Source organism: Pleurodeles waltl, chromosome 7 (genome assembly GCF_031143425.1).
Source record: "Pleurodeles waltl isolate 20211129_DDA chromosome 7, aPleWal1.hap1.20221129, whole genome shotgun sequence".
NCBI classification, from domain to species: Eukaryota; Metazoa; Chordata; class Amphibia; order Caudata; family Salamandridae; genus Pleurodeles; species Pleurodeles waltl.
Genome location: NC_090446.1, coordinates 1,310,728,096 through 1,310,740,953, shown reverse-complemented (window position 1 = coordinate 1,310,740,953; position 12,858 = coordinate 1,310,728,096).

The following is a 12,858-nucleotide window of genomic DNA, read 5'->3' as shown; positions in this document are numbered from 1 at the left end:
GATTGATTTGCTATTGTGAATATTGATGAGGTTATCGATCTATTGGTTGACATGCTGATTAGTTATCTCATCTTAAGGTGTCTCCAATCAGGGTCAAAAGATTCATTGGCTTAAAACGAGTCCCAGACTAAGTAAATTATCTAGGGCGGGACGCGTTATCAGTTCTAGTAGCAGAGGACGGTTCAGGCCCTTTGGGGCCCTAGGACGAGGGACCACTGTTTTAGAAGTATTTTCGAAATAATGCAAATTGGAGAGATGATGTGCCCCTAAGTCCCAAAATACTTTCACGGAATCTCGGAGCTTGCCGAAGTGAGTTGGGTATGTTCTCGGCATTCTAGTGATGGTATGAGTGAAGTAGGATTTGCGCTTGCAACAGCTTATGCATATCGCAGGTGAATTGTGAAGTCTGTGAGAATTTTTAGGTCAGGTGATGTTTTAGTAGGAGGGGGCGTACTCCGCAATATGAGAGTAGGGAAGTCGCCGAACTTCATGTGAGTGTGGCGCTTTGTGCTAAAAAATTGTCCACATGGTTGTTGGTGATGTATGGACCTGGCGTGGTCTAGGACTCAGGATTATATTGAAAAGTGTATGAGACACTTGGTTTATGTTGTAATCTGTCTGGTTTAGTAGGTCGATCGAGCGTGGTCGATAAGTCAGAGTTGAAGTGATTGAAAGAAAATTTCGACTGAGATCTGGTGAGTCCTATGTGCACCAGGACAGACCCATTGATCAGTTGACAGTAAAATTTGCGGGTTGAATTTTGCTTGTGAATCTGGGAGACTGAGAAAAAAAGAGTAGCTGTAAGTGCGGGAAGAGCCGTCGGTGAAAAATACGTAAAGTTTCTGAAGCAATTCTGTTACCTTTCCTGTAGTACACCAGCCGATTTGGTTTCTGTTTTTTGATTCGTGCTTGCAATTTTGCATTAGTTTTGTGTGAACCGAAGTTTGGGAGGACAAGCCGCAAGACTTTGTCAGCTGCAGTACGTGTGAGTGTGACGTCATCGGAGCCGTGCTGGGATAGGTTGGTTAGTGAGAAAGGGCGAGCACGGATTGGCAGCCGTCCGTGAGAGGCAATTGGTTCAGAAAGTAGGTGAAGGGAATTCTGGGATTAAAAGTCACTTTCTGATTTGATTTTAAATAACAAAAAAGTCAAAAAGATGACATTTTTCAAAGCTTTAAAGAGTGCTTTAAGGTGAGATACGTATATTACAGCGAGTATAGGCGAGGCTACACTGCCAGAAGGTACACCAGCTTACATTGTAATGGAAGAGAAGGGTGTTGCGCCATGTCTTTGGCTAAAGCAATGGTGCAGAGTGACAGAAAAGGATGGAATTTTACATTTCCTACAAATGGGACTTCAATTTGAGGGTTCTAGAGCATTTAAGGAAGGTGCTATATGAATCAAAGCCCCTTCCAAGACGAGCACAGTTTGAGGCATTAGAGATTTGGGAGCTAGTAGCCAGACAGCAACAGCAACAGAAATTCGAGAGGAGGATGAGAAAGGCAGGAAAGACTTTATCAGAGGCTAGGTGGAACAGTGATCACAGAGTTTGGAGGATGGAAGCTTAGCACGGAATTTAGTTGTTTCCGGCAATTACGCAGGAAAATGAGAAGGAAGGAAGGAAAACTGCTGGAAAGACTAACAGAAGTCTGTCTGAAAATATGGAGGCTAGAAAGTCTTCAACAGTGGAGGAAGAATCAGATGATGATGAGTTTATTTTGCAGTTATTCAGAAATCGCCCATCACCATATGCAGCACATGAGAGTGGTACGAGTATCAGTGCTGATCCCACAGCCCTGACGCAGGCTAATGGGACAAGGAGCCCAATGCAAGATAATGCTAGCTTGACACAGAATGCGATGCAGAGTGGTCTTAATGTGCCTACTACTCCTGAGGTGCAAAATTAGGTGCAACCGCCACAAGTTCAGAGAATTTATCCTGATGTGCCCATTATGGAAACACCTTTGAACTTAATGGTGCCTACGGAACAGGTTTTCCTGAGACTGATGCTGGTTCAGACTGAACCAACTACGCTTTTACTGGCCCAAGTGCAGCAGCAGGTAATGTCAGGATTCACTCCAGTAACCGGGATACAGTTAGATATGTCTTCAATGATGAATCAGGACATGGGAGTTACTCTCCCACAGAGTGTAAGTGCCGGACCAACCCCATATGCTATATCGTTACCTATTACTGTTGGGCCAGCCATACCCCCATTTGCACAGAAGAAACCTACTGTAGGTGAACAGGGTGCCATGCCCCAGAATATAATGAGGGGACGGTATAATGAGAATGCTCGGGTAGTCTCTCCTGTGGTTCAGACCTTTAATGGATCAAGATCATTGTTAGACCTCAGTCCATTTGTAGCACTTCCAGATACTATGGTAGGGTCAAACGTTAGCCACAGTTGGAAATTGTTGACACCGCAGACCCCGAATGCAGTTGCACAGCAGGTGCCACCAGTCCAAGCCAGTAACATTTTGTTGCAAGGTTTGACAGCTCAGCAGCTGACTGAATGGTTAGAGAAGCTGAATACCCTGCAGAGTGCTCCTAAGGGAGAGGAGTGTTTGAATTATGCTAGGCTAAGCATGGAAGCAGGTGAACTCATTGAGGGAACAATGGGTGTGAATAGGTTAGAATCCTACACAGAAGCAGAGTTGAAATATTTGTGCCCAAAGATTACAAGAGAAGTGAGCAATGTGCATCAGAAACTAGCAGACCTGGCCGAGAAGTATTGCATAGAAATAGAGAAAACAAAGCATTTGAAAAGGAGTTCAAGATTAGATTTTGAGACTAAAGATTTTGAACACATGAGATCTGCCGGAATGAAGGCACACCTTAAGGAATTGCTTCAAAGTGCCCAGACTTGGGGAGCATTAGACAAATGGGAAGGCAGATGGGTGAAGAAAAGAGACAAGAGGAAAAGGGATTCTGTGGAGCTGACTGCAAATGTGCGACAGGATAAAGATCCAGTGAAAATTTTACCAATGAGAGAGATTCCAGGAGGGAATTTTATTCATGTCCCTTGGAGCAGAAGTGACATTCTATCATTTAGAAATGATTATCCAAGATTGAGAGAGAAGCCAGTAGAGTGGTATCAGCAGACAGACAGGTTTGGGAAACTTGCAAAGTGCCTGTAGGAGGACTTGAACACATTACAAGAGATAGTGGTTCCAGCTGATCTGTGGATAGAATATAAGAGGAGTGTAGATTGGCCAACAAGCGAACCAGAGAGAGACAAGAATACAGGTGCACCATCCCCCGAGGTAATGAAATATTAATATAAGGTGATTGAGTTTTTGAAAACGAGAATTTCGTCCAAGAATATTGATTGGCAGAGGATTGACAGGACAGGGCAGGGAGCAAAGGAGTCGATATATGTGTATTATGAGAGATTGTTACAGGCGTTCAAGCATTACAGTGGTACAGAGACAATTGAGTCGAAAGACCTGATTCATTTTGGGCTCAGATTTGTGGAAGGATTGAGACCTGAAATTAGCCAGATGATTAAGAGTCATATGATTTGTTGGCAAGCAAAGCCAATTGAGGCGGTGTTGCAGTACACAAAGTACTCTAGTGATGAGATTGAGTTGAAGCAGAGAAAGCTGAAAGAGAAGGCGATAGTGATGCAGATTAAAGCTGCTCAAACGGGTATGCAAGGGAATTTTCCACAACAGTTACCGCAGCAGCAGGGAAACATGATGTTTCAGCCCCAGATGAGAGGTAGAGTTCGCGAAGGTAATGTGAATCATGGCCCAGACTTGGGGACTTTAGGGGTTCAGAATGATGTGCAGGGAATGAAGAAATTTTTGCCAGGTTACGTTTGCTGAGCCATTGGACATTGGAAACGGGAGTTGATGCAGGAAGATGTCGTTCAGCAAAGTAATGACATCAGTTCGTTCCAAAACATGAGAGGGCCGAGAGTGAGGGGGCCTAATCTAAATTTTCAAAATAATGTGAATCAAGTGCAGAATTTTCAACCCATGCAGCAGGTGCAAAGGCCACGTGTACAAATGACACAGTTGCAGCCAAAGCAACAGCAGGTTCCCATGGTATCTAGACAGCCAATTGGAATACCTCAAGCCCCAATGGAAGAGCAACAGATGATGCTTTCTCAACAGGTCACAGGTCAGAGGCTTAACCAAAGTAATAACACAGTACACCAATTCCTGTTACACAGTGAGAATGGAAGAAATGATGATTGGATGAGCAACAGTTCAGATGAGGAGCCATGTGTGCTTGCAACTTCCTTAAAAGTAGATCAGAGAGGTCCCTATGTGAAGGGAAATGTTATGGGTCACAGAGTTTCATTTTTGGTTGACACTGGAGCTACACGCTCCACAGTGGGAAGTGCAGAAGTTCCAAATTTTCCCCTTTCAGGTTAAACATTTGAGATTGTAGGAGTAGCGAATCAGTATTTGACCAACCCGATTACAGAACCAGTTCAGGTTAAAATTGGCAACTTTCAGGGATTGCACAAATTCGTAGTCTGCGATTCAAGTCAGGTATCCCTACTGGGAAGAGACTTGCTGTGTAAAACAAAATGCTCAATTACTTGTTCAAATGATGGAATTGAGATTCATACAAATAGTGATGACGAGGAAGACCAAGCATGAGAGATAGAAGGTGAAATTACAAACGCAAAGTACCCTCTGACTGAATTGTTCCCGATGTTCACAGTGAACGAGCTTCATCCTGATTTGCAAGGAACGGTTAAGGAGAAAGTGTGGGATTTGACAGGAAAAGAAGTAGGTCTGATAAAGGGATTCAAGCCAGTTAAAGTTACTGTAAAGCCAAATGTAGTTTTTCCTCAACTCCTGCAGTATCACATGCCACATGATGTCCATATGAATGAGATTGTGGCCAAATGTTGTCCCATGGTACCAAATCCAGCTGTAATAATGTTCCAGATTCCATGTGATGCTGAGTGGTTCACTGTCATTGATTTGTCACAAGCCTTATTTTCTGTGCCTTTTCATGAGGACACTCAATTTCTCTTTTGTTTCAAATTTCTGGATCAAGTTAATTGTTGGTGCAGAATTCCTCAAGGGTTTTCAGAGTCACCTTACATATTCAATCAGATCTTGAAAAAGAATTTGGAGTTGTTGAAATTGCATTTCCCATCGACCTTGGTACAGTACATTGATGACTTGCTGATTGCGTCTAAAACAAAGAACGGGTGCAAGTTTGATACAATTGTCTTACTGATGTTGCACTGCGGGCTGCCGCAGCCCGAATGGAAAACCCGTCTCTGGACGCGGTTGGGGCTGCAGTTCATTTTCCTGGCGATGGGGCTCGTCACAGCCCCTTTTTTCTGCCTCATCTCGCACGAGGCCCTAGATTGGGCATCGGGCCTCAGCAAGTTCAAGGTGCGGTGAATCCTCGGAATTAGGAGTGGGCGCCCCCCCACTCCTGACTTACATGGTGATTGACTTTTGTTTGGACTTCTTTTTCTCTGTCTTCATTCCTCTTCTTTCTTCTTTTATTATGTCCTTTGTTTTTCCAAATAGGGGCCATATTCTTCCTACTCCCAGCATGCCTTTCTTTCTACCTCTTTCCCTGCATTCATTAGGTTCCTTTTCTAAAATGGCGTCCTCATCTATTTATTCGTATGGTCCTTTCCCAAACCAACATGGCGTCTTTTGCCTTTCATGTGTGTCACTTCCTGTTTAGGGGTATTTAAGGAGTGAGATTCTTGTTCTCCTTGCGCCTCAACACTTCCTTTGGTAGTGATCACTGTCCGGTTGTTTTTTCTTCCAGCCTTTTTTCCTTTGCTCATTCCAGTTTCTTCCAGTTATTGTTTTTTATTGGAAGTCTTACATTTTTTCTTGTGCTTATTAGCTGTTCCTGGGAGTTCCAGCCATAAAGGTTTTTTCCCTTTGGGTTTTTCCTCTGGGACTCCTTCTGGAGGGCACGGACTGCCTTTTGACGTACCATTGTCAGCAGCACCGTGGCTACCAGAAAGGGCCGCCCTTACCTTGGTCAGAGCAGGACCTACAAAAATCGAGACCATGCTGCAGATCCAGTTGGCCAAAACCTTAAGCGACGAGTAAACCGTGGCAGATTGCAGCACCAAGAGAAACAGTTTTCGTCAAGCATTATGGAGAATACTTCAACGGCTGCTGCAGAAACCAACCAGTCGTTACTCATAACCATCCAACTACAAGCCCAGGAACTGCAACAATTACGAAATTAAAATGCAGCTTTACGATAAGCCTTGGTTTCCCAAACAACAGATGTTCCCACTGTTTGTGCTACCATACCACGCTTTTCAGGAGATCCCAACAAACTGCGTGAATTCCTTGATGCCCTGACAGTCTATTTTGCATTTCGACCTTCCCAATTGGTGCAAGATAAAACTAAAGTGGTATTCTTAATTAGTGGCCTGTCTGGTACTGCTTTAGCCTGGGCGACTCCTTTGGTAGCTTCCAATGATTCCGTGCTGTCTGACTATTCAGCTTTTGTTGCTGCCTTTAAACAAATGTTTGAATGCCCTGGACTGGAGTCTTCTGCTGAAGAAGCCTTATGTGACATCCAGCAGGGTACCCAGGATGTCCTTCAATATATTAACGGGCAGCAGAACCTACTTGGGTAGAACGTACTCTTGTAACCCTTTTTCGTAGAGGTCTTCGAGAGGAGATAAAGGACGAACTGGTACATTCAGCTAGAGTGGAAGATTTAAGAAGTTTAATTAACTTAGCACTCTCCTTAGAGTGTTGTCTACATGAACGCAAGTTGGAAAAGAGAAAGAATTGTGGACCATCTAAGTCAGGGAACCCATGTATCACCATCCATCTGTCTGAAGTGTCTCGACCTGAATTGAGAGAAGCTGCTGAAGAGGAACCTATGCAAATAGGCGCAGCTCTTGGCCCTTTCACTGCTAGTGAACGTGAAAATAGACAAAGAAAAGGATTATGGGGGTCATTATGACCCCGGCGGTTGGTGGTAACATGGCGGTAAGTACCGCCAACAGGCTGGCGGTACTTACCGCCATATTATGACAGCCAATGTACCACTCTGACTGCCATTGCAGTGACAGCCGCCGGGCTAAAGATATCTATCTCCAGCCCGGCGGCCGTCACTGTTCCTCCTGTGGGATTATGACCCCACCTACCGCCATGGTTTTCGTAGCTTCCTTCGCGCCACGAAAACCATGGCGGTAGGCAGTACCAGTGACAGGGAATTCCTTCAGGGAATACATCCAGGCACACACGCAAGCACACGACACAACATGCACGTACACAGACACACACTCATGCACACACACATTACACACGCATGCACACATTTAAACACAGTCACACACGCCCCCACACATGCACACAACACCCCCCACACTCCCCTCTCCTGTCAGAGAACCCAACTTTCCTGCTTGCAGGGGGTCCTCCGGCAGGAGATGGGACGCGCCGCTGCTGCCACCAGCAGCGTCCGCCAGCAAAACACCACCAGGCCGTATCATGGAACATGATACAGTATGCAGTGTTTTGCTGGCCACTTTACTGCTGTCCGCCGCCATGACCGTTGCCGGAATTCCGCCAACCTTCTGGTGGAAGTCCGGCTACGGTCATAATGGCATGGACGGTCGGTAGCTACGGCGACGGTATGTTGGCGGCCGTCGCCATGGCAGTAGGCGGCATTTGCTGCCAATCTCATAATGACGGCCTATATCTCATTTTGATATAGTATATACAGAGCCAGCTTCCTACAGCCCATATCTATGACTACAACCCATGTTAAAGGACTTTCAGTCTAGATAGGGTATTTGCCCTGTGAAATTCGGCAAACGTATTCAAGGTGTAATAACCATCAGATACCCATTGTTGAATAATCCCAGCACATACTGACCACAATCCAACAATGCAAATTCAGCATTCTGCAGAGGACAGGATCCGATAAGTATCACTAATCAAAAGCCTACATACCTACATGACCTAAAAGCTAGATGTTTCAAACTCTAGCTCTAAGATTTTCCAAAATACAGCACCATTATTATGACTCATCAGTATGAGTTATCATTAGGGGGGCAAGCCACAGGCAGGACAGACAGATCATTAGGCCAAAATACTTCCTAAGAAGTTTGTCTGACTAATGGTACACATGCATGTATGAATTTCTCAACATCTGTATCTACCTTAAAGAGATTAAAGAGATTTTACAGTAATGTTTCTAGTTAGATTTCAATTTTAGAAGGCGTATGGTTCATGGGTACTGCAACACAACCACAAATACTCCAGCAAATTTAGGCAGACTTGGGAAGCCTTTCTGTTTAGTAGTTCAGTCAAGCCACACCCAACATTAAAGTAACCACACTGCTACCCACTTACAAAGTTAATTGTTAGGGAGATCAGAAGAGACAGTAAAATACAACCTAGTTTTCATCATTTATACGTTTATCGGTGCACGTGTGCTCCTGGGCTGCATTCTCACTCATTTATAACTATAGCTTAGAGTGCCTCGGCTCATTAGATTTTGAATGAGCAGTCCGATGAGTGTCTCGTCACAACAGAGACATTAACAGTTATGTGAAGTGCGACTCAGTACCACTGCGAATTTCAACAGGGTACATATTTAACCCTTGTGCCACTGCCAAAACACTGAGTCAAGTACGGTGTTGTTTCTACCCTTGTTATGGATTTCTCTGCCATGCTTTCCATTATTAAAATATTACGCACTGTTACACTAATTCTACAAACTATACAATAATCCATAACTAAGGGTACAGTGTCCTATTCATTGCCCACAGTAACTACTTTTTAGGGCATAATAATATTTATTGTGTGCATTTTGTTGTACGATATATTATGTCTATTGTGTATGTAACTTATGTTCTTCTCAAATAGCATGAACTATTCACCAATGGCCTGTATTGTGGACTCCCACTTAAACTCTCTTCCAGCGGTGGCTGGTGTTCTGTGAAAGCGGTGGGAAAAAAAAAATCAGCGAGTGAGTGAGGTCAGTGAGCTCATCTTCTAGGAGGGCTTCTGATTCTTTCATCCAGAAAAGCGTGGGAAAACACAGTAAAATAGAGCATTGTAAAGCATAATTTTCACATAGATTTGCTAAAAACAACAGGTGTAAAATTTGAACTTACGAAACATTACAGTTCTTTTTCTTTATGCCAAGCAATCTTGGCCCTCACTGAGAGCTGACTCCTTTTTTACCTAAATTTGCCATGTGTGGACCCCACATATCAAGAATTCCAGTATTCCAGAGGCTGCATTTTGTTTGATATGTTTTAGTTTTCTCTGTATGTGCATTGCTTCATATTGGGACATTCCAAGGGGTGTGTGTGGCTTTGTGACGAGTTCTTTGTGTTTTGGTGCTTCATAATGTTCCCCCTTGGATAATATCTTCTTGACTCAAACGTTAGTGCTCCTGCTGTTTTATAGTTGGAGTGTGTGCTTGTCACACTTTGCCTGTGTAATTAGGCATGAGATGCAGGAATATAATGGTCACTCGGCTTGTTTTTAACTTGACAGTAGTGGTCTACTCATTACTTACTCTAATACTATTTTAACTTAGATTCTGACTTTCCCTTGTTATCATTGTATGCATGGATCTTTATACTGATTATAGATTTTTTTAAGTTGGGGTCTTTCACTCATCGTCACTATCTGAAAGGTGTTTTCTATTATCTGTGTGTGCATTGCTTTATATTGGGACTTTCCAAGGGGCTTAAGTAGCTGCATAGTGAGCTTCTCCATGTTTCAGGGCAGCACATTACTCTACCTTGGATCTTACTTTCTTGTCTCGTAAGTTAGTAAAGGATACTGAAATCTTTTCTGAACCTTCTCTAGAATATGGCCTGAGCATTCAGCTCTCTAGGCCCCCTGGAAGCGCAGGATTACTGAATATATCAACTTGAGGCAGAGAACCTGGTGGACAGTCACCCACAAACCACCTATGCATTTCATGACAATGGCGCATTCTGGGCAACAATCAGCCCTGTTGGACACACAGGAGCATTTGGTTGTTAGTAGGTTGTAAATCTCCCTCCACCATGAGTACACACACTTGAGAATACACACTTAGAATATATGTTTATGACTTCTGTTAAAATCAAGATCCTATCCCAATGGATATTATGTGGATAGTTGTGTCTATAGAAACACACTAGTGATATAGCTATAGTAGCTAATAAACAGAATATTGAAAGAATTGTAAATACATAGGTAGTTTATACTTTCCCTGCATTTGCTCTGCTCACCAACCCCCCCATTCTTGCTATTAATTAAGTTATTTTAGCACTAAAAGAAGTCTGTATGCGTTTCTTAAGTCCCCTTGCCTTTCACCTGCATACATTAGTCGAACAATGGGGGCACTTGTCGATATGAGGAGAGCTGTTGTACCTTTTTCTGTCTCTGCATCTAACAGCAATGGTGTCTAGCAAGACGATAAGGCTTGTCTGGTAGTCCTGGGGTGCCTGCCCATTGCCTTCAAAATGGTGTTAACAGCTTCTCTCTGTGCAAACCCAATCTCTCCGCTCCTTTGGAGTGTGAAGATTCGTTTCTAACACTTGTGTATGACCAGCTTAAAATCTCTTTTCAGATTGTTTAGAAAGGAGCAGATTCCTTATTGAATGTTTGCAAAACAACAATCAATATTTCAATTTTCTTATTGAACGTTATCTAGAATAACAATTACTATGAACCTTCAGATACTTTTGCTTCTAAGTAGCACTGTTGACTGAAATGCATAAACAATTGCTAAATTGACAATTTATACTGAAACAGACGTTAAAGAATATATGCATTTTTACAATACTAAATAAAATATGTGTTTATAACTGAAAAATGTGCACTCCTATATATGAATATATGAAACGCAAAGTGGAGTGTTGCATATTGTACGCCCAGATTTCTGTCTTGACTGTTTTGCTGGATGTGGAACTTTGTGCCCCTTACCCTGAAACCTAATGGTAAGGTGCACGTACTCCCGAGTTTGACTTGGTGAAACTGGCATACCCAGTTTGGCATATTTAACTTACCTATACTTCTCTAGTATCTGCTACAATTGTGTATCCTTGGCCTGTATGTTAAATGCCACAAGTGAACTGAAGCACCTAGTGTAACCTCCACTGCAGTGACAGTGTAAATAGGACCACAGGCTTACCCTCTGTAGTCTAGCTCACTACATTAACCTTCTCTTAACCCTCTGTTAGCTTAGTACAGAGCAGGCAGGCTTAACTTGTAGGCAATGTGTAAAGCATTTATGCATCACACAAACAGTAATAAAGTGTGAACAAAACACAAGGAAAATCTCAAGCCAATTTATAAAAATAGTGTAAAATTAAGTAAACAAAATGACACCAGAACAACAGAAACCAACAAAGCAACCACAATGTATCCAGTAGACCAGGAGATATTGAATTTTAAAGTTTTTAGTGTAAATTGCACCAAGAAGCAGAAAGAGATACTCTTGATTATGCAGCTGCAGTAGACCAGGGGAAAGTCACAAGTTCAGGTCAGCTGTGATGGAGTGCCGGCACCAGGTTATTCCAGCTAAAGAGTTACCTTCTCAAGTCTTGGGCAAGGACCTCTGTACATGTTAAAGGAGGCTATGAAGGACGGTCGCTGTTGGCACAAAGAGCTGGTCTCACCGGAGCTTCATGTTATGCTCTTTGCAGGAAGCAGACTTGGTGCGAATAGGCCCGTTTGCACTCCTGAGGAACCCAAATGTCAGGATTTAATCTTTTTTCTGTGGAGGAGCTCTCACTGATGAGAGCCAAGGGTCTAGGACTTAGGGGGCACCTCTTGGGGATCAGTACTCACTCCAGCAGAGGCTAGCAGCAGAGCTCAGGCAGGTCCAGGCAGACTCCGTTGGTGCTTGTTAGCTGGACAGTTGCAGATAGGCCTCTGGAAGCTTGTTATGTCCCTGTAGCTCACACAGGAGGCCAGCCAAAGTCCAAACATCCTTCTTCAGACAGCACAGCAATTCTTCAAGAAGCAAGGCAGTCCTTCTTGCAGCGGGGTAGTCTTTCTACCGAATCTTCTACAAGAGTGATCTGATGATTGGCTCTGAAGGTCCTATTTTTATACCTGGTGCCAGTCTTTCTATTGAGAATTCCCTTGCTCATCACCAAAACATGTTCTTGTCATTTCTTCTACTGGTCCTGGCTCCAAACTGTCTAGGGTGGCGAAGGCAAGGGCAGGCCTGATGTCAGGCTCCTTTGTGTGTTGTGTGGGCAAGGTCTTTGGAATGTAACAAGTGGCAGGTTACAGCTCCTCCCAAGCCACCCTCCCTGGAATACCCTCCCCCAGCTGCAACCAGTTCCCATTGTTCACTGTCTGGGTCCAATACATATTCTTGATAGGGAAGAATTAACAGGCGCTGGCAGCTGGGAGCTCATAGAAAGGCCTTAGAAACTTTGGACAGTAACTTTTTTTTAAATTGAATCAATAAACATTTAATCTAAGTTCCGACTTTGCCATTACAGAGGATGATTTTAAATTGCAATTCATTTGAGTGTAAACACCATACCTCTATCTGCTCTCAAACTAAAGTTGATACATAGAACAATGGTTCTGTCAGATGAAATTGAATACAGAATCAAATCTGAAATCGCACAAATGCCTAATCAACAGAATCCAAGATTAATTAAACTCAGAAACATGTAGACCCAGACAAAGCAATTATTGAATGAATGCCATGTATTCTTAGTAGTTTCATGGCAATGCACAATTCAATCTAATGATCAGGTGCTCCTTAACTGAAAGCAAAAAAGGTGCCCATGCAATGCATCAAAGAATGACTGTACATATGCATAAAGACAACCGATTGCAGATTCTTTGAGTAAGCCCGGCCGTGGTAACACAATCTTATTCTCTCTTTATTCTCTGTGTAGTGGGCGAAACAGTC